Here is a 6,906-nt window from a genome sequence, read left to right on the forward strand (position 1 = left end):
GAACACAGCGAGTGGCATCAAGAGCTCTGGGCTCTGGCGCCAGGCTCGCCTCGTCTCACGTGTGTCGTGTGTCGTGGAGCTCCTCCTCTAATGCATAAACACGGACACCAGACTCCAAGATTACGAGCAGACTGGATGCTCCGTAAGACAACGGACTCTCATATCCTTCTCTGTACTTCAAGCGGCTTGCACGATGTGACAGACACATGTGTTGTGAAACAGCAAACCTAAGGGCTCTGGATGTGAGAATTGGACTGTGAAGAAAGCTGAGTGCCGAAGAATTGATGCTTTTGAACTGTGGTATTGGAGAAGACTCTTGAGAGTCCCTTGGACTGCAAGGAGATCCAACCAGTCCATTCTGAAGGAGATCAGCCCTGGGATTTCTTTGGAAGGAATGATGCTGAAGCTGAAACTCCAAAACTTTGGCCACCTCATGCAAAGAGTTGACTCATCGGAGAAGACTCTGATGCTGGGAGGGATTGGGGGCAGGAGGAGAAGGGGATGACAGAGGATGAGATGGCTGGATGGCATCACCGACTCAACGAACATGGGTTTGGGTAAACTCTGGGAGTTGGTGTTGGACAGGGAGGCCTGGCGTGCTGCGGTTAATGGGATCGAAAAGAGTTGGACACGACTGAGCGACTGAACTGAACTGAAGGGCTCTTCTAGTTCAGATGATATAGGGTTCTCTGTAACAAGCACAAGTGTTGCCGGATAGACCAGAGGGTTCCCAGAGGAAGAGAACCAGATGGAACTTCTTCGACATAGAGAACCATTATAGGCCTAGACATTTTGTGATCTAAGCCTGGCCAGAGGCTTGCTCTTGACCACATCAAGTGAAGTCACTCAGTTGTGTCCGATTCTTTGCAACTCCATGGACTGTAGCCTCCCAGACTCCTCCATCCATGGGATTTTCTAGGCAAGAATACTGGAGTGGGTTGCCATTTCCTTCTCCAGGGAGATGATAAATCAATTGTAAAAATTCCCAGTTCTTTGGCTTCCCTGGTGGCTCAGGTATAAGGAATTCCCCTGCCAGTGCAGGGAACACAGGTTTGACCCTTGGTCCAGGAAGATCCCACATGCCACAAAGCAACTAAGCCTGTGCATGACAACAACTCAGCCTGTGCTTTACAGCCTGGGAGCCATGACTACTGAAGCCTGTTAGAACCTGTGCTCTGCAACAAGAGAAGCTACTGCAATGAGAAACCCACACACCACAAGCAGAGAAAGCCCATGCAGCAACAAAGACCCAGCAGAGCTGAAATACTAGATAATGTTTAAAATTTTAAAAAAAGGACTCCCGGTTCTGTTTCGAAGGTACAGGATAGCAAGAGGCACGTTCTTGAGCTATAGTGCAGGATCCAAACCCCCTCAAACACTCAATCACAAGACTGCTGCTGCTACTGCTAAGTCTCCTCAGTTGTGTCCGACTCTGTGCGATCCCATGGACTGTAGCCCACCAGGCTCCCCCATCCATGGGATTTTCCAGACAAGAGTACTGGAGTGGGGTGCCATTGCCTTCTCTGAACCACAAGACTATCTGGTACTTAAGGAATGATGATGCTGACCTCTGCTGACCCTGGTGACTTAATCAACTAAAGCTGTGACTCTGACAACCTGTGTCCCAAATTTATGCTGAACTCTCCTCTACTCAAGCCCCTTATGAATATGCATACACCACCTGAGCCGTTTTGTATACATGCGTGCACTCTTATCTTAAAACTTCTCCAGTTTTGCTGTTCCGAGAGACACAGTTTGGGCAAGCATCCCTGTTCTCTCAACTTGCTGCAAGTTGTAAATCCTTTCTTCTGCTCTTTGGCTTGGCTGTGTATTTTTGGCTTGACACTCATCAAGAGGGGAACCTAGTTTTTCAGTTACCACAAATATGTCCCCAGGAAAAATTCCAGGAGTTCTCAAAAAGCTTGCAGTGTTGTACTGCTGTAGTTAGATGAGAGATTGCAGGGCTTCCTATTTGCCAACCTAACCCATTTTTTAACACTGCCATCAAACTAAGGACAGATGCCACCCACAGATCTAGGTCACTGATGCTATAAATGGATTGACTCTGCTTAAAACTGATTGGATTTTTAGCTGGTATCTTCTGAGAGCCATACTTCCTATCTGAAGCATATTCATGGGACAATCTACGGAAAAGAAAATCTTTAGAATTACTTACACCCAAACCAGTGGGATCTTCTTGGTGAACTGCCGTATTTGTCAAGTTGTAAACTTTGTAAACTTGGTGAGCTGCTGCTTTGTAAAGCTATCCTTTGGAAAATAGTTCAGGCAGCCACTTCCTAATCTCTGTAATTAGTGAAAAGACAATTAGATTAATCTCTTCTCTAACCATATGTTTGTACTGAAAGGAGATTTACAAGGTAAATAAGAAACTGTTAAAGACATTGTTAAGTGTCATTTCCCCTCACAAAGATTTATCTTGCAAAATTCAAAGATTTTATAACTTGCACATTTCCAATACTTAGGGAAACTATACCATAATGTTAATTATACAACTATTTTTAAATATGCAAAACAGGATATATTTAAACTCATCATTAAATATTTTAATTTTACTCATAGTAATATTTTCATTCGTCAAAAATCTTCAGGAGTGACTGCTTACTTCCAAGCTTACTGTTTTTGTGAGAAAGGCAAATTCTTCTGTTTAAAATAATACTTTAAGTATGAATTTTTAAAATATTACTTTAAGTAGAAACAGTTTCTCAAAATCATCACATATAAACTCTTTATTTAAAGATCTGCAGAATATGGGCAGAAACATCATTTGCTCAAAATTCTAACTAGGTAGAGCTCTTGACTTCTAGCCCAGAATTTCCACTATAAACATCTACAAAGAAGAAACAGCTTTACAGCATTTTAACAACTAAATTTTAAGCATTCAGATAAACTCTAATTATTGATTGATCTTATTCTAATTACTAAGAGCAGCACAAAACAGTCAGAATAACATTTCATTAGGCGCATTAGCCTTGAAATGAGGCCTGCGTCTGAATTATAGTTCTGCTTCGTTCAGTCTTGGGCAAGTTCCTGAACCTCTCTAAGTCTCAGTTTCCAATGTGTAAAACAGGATAATATCTCTACACTCAGCTTCTGTGAAGATTAAAAATAGCACTTAGGGACATCTCTGGTGGTCCAATGACTAAGACTCCAAGCTCTCAATGCAGAGGGCCAGGATGCCACCCCTGGTCAGGGAACCAGATCTCACACGCCGCAACTAAAGATCCTGTGTGCTAAAACTAAGACCCAGAGCAACCAAATAAATTGGCTGTTGCTCTTGGTTAGTAGCTAGGTTGGGTCCAACTCTTTGCGACCCCATGGACTTCAACCTGCTAGGCTCCTCTGTCCATGGGATTTTCCAGGCAAGAATACTAGAGTGGGTTGCCATCCTCCTCCAGGGGATCTTCCTGACCCAGGGACCAAACCCAAGTCTCCTGCATCACAGGGGGATTCTTTTCCACTGAGCCACCTGGGAAATCCAAACAAATAAATAAATAAATATTTTTTAAAACAGCACTTAAAATATGCCAAGGACTTTTTTAAGCGCTTTATATTTAACTCATTTAATCTATTCCACAAGCCTCTGAGATAGACGTTACTATCTTCATTTTGCAGATGAGAAAAGTCAGGCACAGAGATGTTAAATTACTTGCCCAAGTTTACACATAAGTTGCAAGTAAGTGTCCTAGCTGAAACCTGAGTACAGGCATTTGGACTCCAGGGGCTTTGCTCCCTACCAGCTTACTATACTCCCTCTCTGCAAAAGCTAGTGCATTTCAAGCTCTTGGTTCCAGCTGCAGATTGTTAGTAACAAATGATGACTACCAGAATGGTTACTGGATTGACAGAGATAGCAATGCTAAAAGCGGCAATGTTCACTATTATTAATTCTACTCTTAATACACACATATTAAACATACATTACAAATATACACAGAGAGTATACACATGTGAAAGTGAGTCTGGAGTATATTAAACTGAAGCCAATTATGTCTCCTGACCAGAGTGACTGATCACACTAAGGCTAAGAATTCATTATGTTAGATATTATGTGAAAGGAAAGGATGCTCCCACTCGCTCAGTTGTGTCTGACTCTTTGCATCCCCACTGACTGTAGCTCGCCAGGCTCCTCTGTCCATGGAATTTTCCAGTCAAGAATACTGGAGTGGGTTGCCATCCTTTTCCGGGGGAATCTTCCTGACCCAGGGATTGAATCTGCGTCTCTTGTGCCTTCTGCATTGCAGGAGGATGCTTTACCACTGCACCACCCGGGAAGCCCAGATATGATATAGCAAGGCGATTTAAAATCTTGAGAACAAAATACATGTACTTGGATAATGTCCATGTTGCTGTAGACTAAGAAATGAAAACACTATTCAAGTTATCTGCCATAGTTTATATTGTGAACCTGCAGTATACTTGAGAGGAAGGAAAATGTCTTATTCATTTTTGTATTTACGCTTTAAGCATGGCCTAGGAAAACAGATGCAAGGCAAATATCTCTTGAATGAATGAATGAATGGAATACTAAGGTGGGAGAGTCTGCTTGGCAAGCTTTTTTTAAGGACCTAACAATATGTGCAGAGAAGGCAATGGCACCCCACTCCAGTACTCTTGCCTGGAAAATCCCATGCACGGAGGAGCCTGGTGGGCTGCAGTCCATGGGGCCGCTAAAAGTCGGACACGACTGAGTGACTTCACTTTCACTTTTCACTTTCATGCGTTGGAGAAGGAAATGACAACCCACTCCAGTGTTCTTGCCTGGAGAATCCCAGGGACGGGGGAGTCTGGTGGGCTGCCGTCTATGGGGTCGCACAGTGTCGGACACGACTGAAGCAGCAGCAGCAGCAGCAACAATATGTGCATACATGCTAAATTGCTTCAGGTGTGTTTGACTCTGCAACCCTGTGGACTATAGCCCACAAGGCTCCTCAATCCGTGGGATTCTCCAGGCAAGAATACTGGAGTGGGTTGCTATGCCCTCCTCCAGAAGATCTTTCCAACCCAGGGATCAAAGGCATGTCTCTTATGTCTCCTGAATTGGCAGGTGGGTTCTTTACTACTAGTGCCACCTGGGAAGCCCCCAACAATATTCGGGTCGTTTAACACTGTCCAATAACAGATTTTCCAGGTAGCAGTTACTCTGACCCGTTCCACATAGAGGACTTGATTCCAGGTCAAATCAGGCCTAAATCTGAATCCTAGGACTCATTTCTGCCCCAAGCTACTCTCCAAAGGCCTTTAAGATCCTCAGTGGTCACTCTATTTTTAAATTTTTATCTTATTTAATTTTTTGGCCTCACTGTGGATCATGTGGGATCTTAGAACCCTCACCAGGGATCCAACCTGTGCCCCCTGCAGTGGAAGCATGAAACCTTAACCACTGAATTGCCAGGAAAGCCCCTCAATGGTCACTCTAAGCATAATTCAGAGAATTCTCTTTTAACTTTCCAGTGCAACATTCCTTGGTACACTCCAGAATATTTCCACCTGTCACTTTCCATAAAGAAACTGGGACTGGAGACTCAGATGGTAAGGAATCTGCCTGCAATGCACAAGACCCGGGTTTGATCCCAGGGTCAGTTAGATCCCCTGGAGAAGGGAACAGCAACACACTCCATCCAGTATTCTTGCCTGGAGAATTCCACAGACAGAGGAGCTTGGGCGGCAGTCAACTGGGTCACAAACAGTGACTAACACTTTCACTTTTTTCCATTTCCAAAGGTCACAAAGGGGTGAAGCTGGGGCACTGGATCTTATTCAGCTGGACTACTGGTCCACTGTTCATGTAAATGATGATTTCATATCCCCCTCCTTCGCCCCAAATCTCCTTCTGCACTTATCTAAACTACACTCTGGAAGACCAAGAAATCTAAAACCAAAGCTCAAACAGAAACAAAACCACAGGTAGAAGCAAGTAGGAAATGGTCCGATATGACCTTCCAATGGTACCGGTAGGGGAAAGAGCGTCTCAGAGAATAAGAGGGTCTTGCCCAAGATCATTTAGGGAATCAGCACTACGTCAGAACTCCCAAGGTTGCCCCAAATTGTGGGGACAAACTCTGTGCAGTTTTTCCTTTCAGATCACACAAATGCCCTGAGCCTCTTCTAAGCGTTTGGCCAAAGCTTATTTTTGATGAGGCTGGGGTGGGTGGGGGGTGGGGGGTGGGAATGGATGGAGGGGTGTTCACCCAAGACTGGATGTAAGGCCACCCAACCCAAGGTGGGCCCCGGGAACGCCCTCCCCGCTTCGGCCAGTCAGGCGGCTTCGGCTCGGAGAGCGCGAGGGTTCCCACTTCCCCTCCCATCAGCTGCGCCCTTTCCTCCCGCCTCGGGCTCCATACCCACCGGCGGGCCGGCCGGGCCGGGAGCTGAGGCCCAACGAGGACGCCGAACCCGACGGCATCCGCAGCCTCCGGCGCCTCCGCCCTTAGCAACGAAGTGCGCGTCGCTAGGTCTGGAGTCCTGCGAAAACCCTCCGGGCGCCCTCGCCAGCCACCGAACCCGGGTTCCGTTCTCCTGACGTCTCTCGGAGGTTGAGCCGAGAGCGCCCCGCCGCCTTCTTACTGCAACAGTGCGTGGACAAGGTTCCAGAAAATAGGATTGATGTGTTCAAGATCACCAATGCCAGAGAATCTGTATAATACAAGGAAACCATGTATCACTGTAATAGCCACTGAGAAAGCACTTAATAAATGTCTTCTTTTTAACTATTCATTCAGATAGGGATGTTGCTTTATTTCTTAGGAGTTTTCCCTTATTCCGCTCAGGCAGAGATCCCTCCCTTGTACATTTCTCCAGGTCTCAGACACCCCCATTCCTTTCTTTCTTTCTTTCATCAAACCTTTACAGCCCAACACCATAGCAAGGAGACCCTGGAGTACTTCT

The 6,906-nt window shown here is 45.4% G+C and overlaps 1 protein-coding gene across 8 annotated transcripts in view; it reads right to left on the bottom strand.

The window, feature by feature from the left end:
- The window catches only part of WDR31 (WD repeat domain 31), a 42,370-nt gene extending 35,687 nt beyond the window's left edge, over positions 1 to 6,683 (bottom strand). Inside the window, exons 1-2 of one of the 8 annotated variants that reach the window (XM_061426550.1) lie at positions 6,367 to 6,669; positions 2,177 to 2,304 (exon numbers count right to left, since the gene is read on the bottom strand). The gene's annotated coding sequence lies outside the window, so the exon portion shown is untranslated. Of the gene's footprint in view, positions 1 to 2,176; positions 2,305 to 6,366 lie in introns of all 8 variants that reach the window. The other 7 variants (XM_061426545.1, XM_061426543.1, XM_061426551.1 and 4 more) reach the window with 7 other exon arrangements.
- Between the last annotated feature and the right edge of the window lie 223 nt (positions 6,684 to 6,906).

Source organism: Bos javanicus, chromosome 8 (genome assembly GCF_032452875.1).
Source record: "Bos javanicus breed banteng chromosome 8, ARS-OSU_banteng_1.0, whole genome shotgun sequence".
Classification (NCBI taxonomy): domain Eukaryota; kingdom Metazoa; phylum Chordata; class Mammalia; order Artiodactyla; family Bovidae; genus Bos; species Bos javanicus.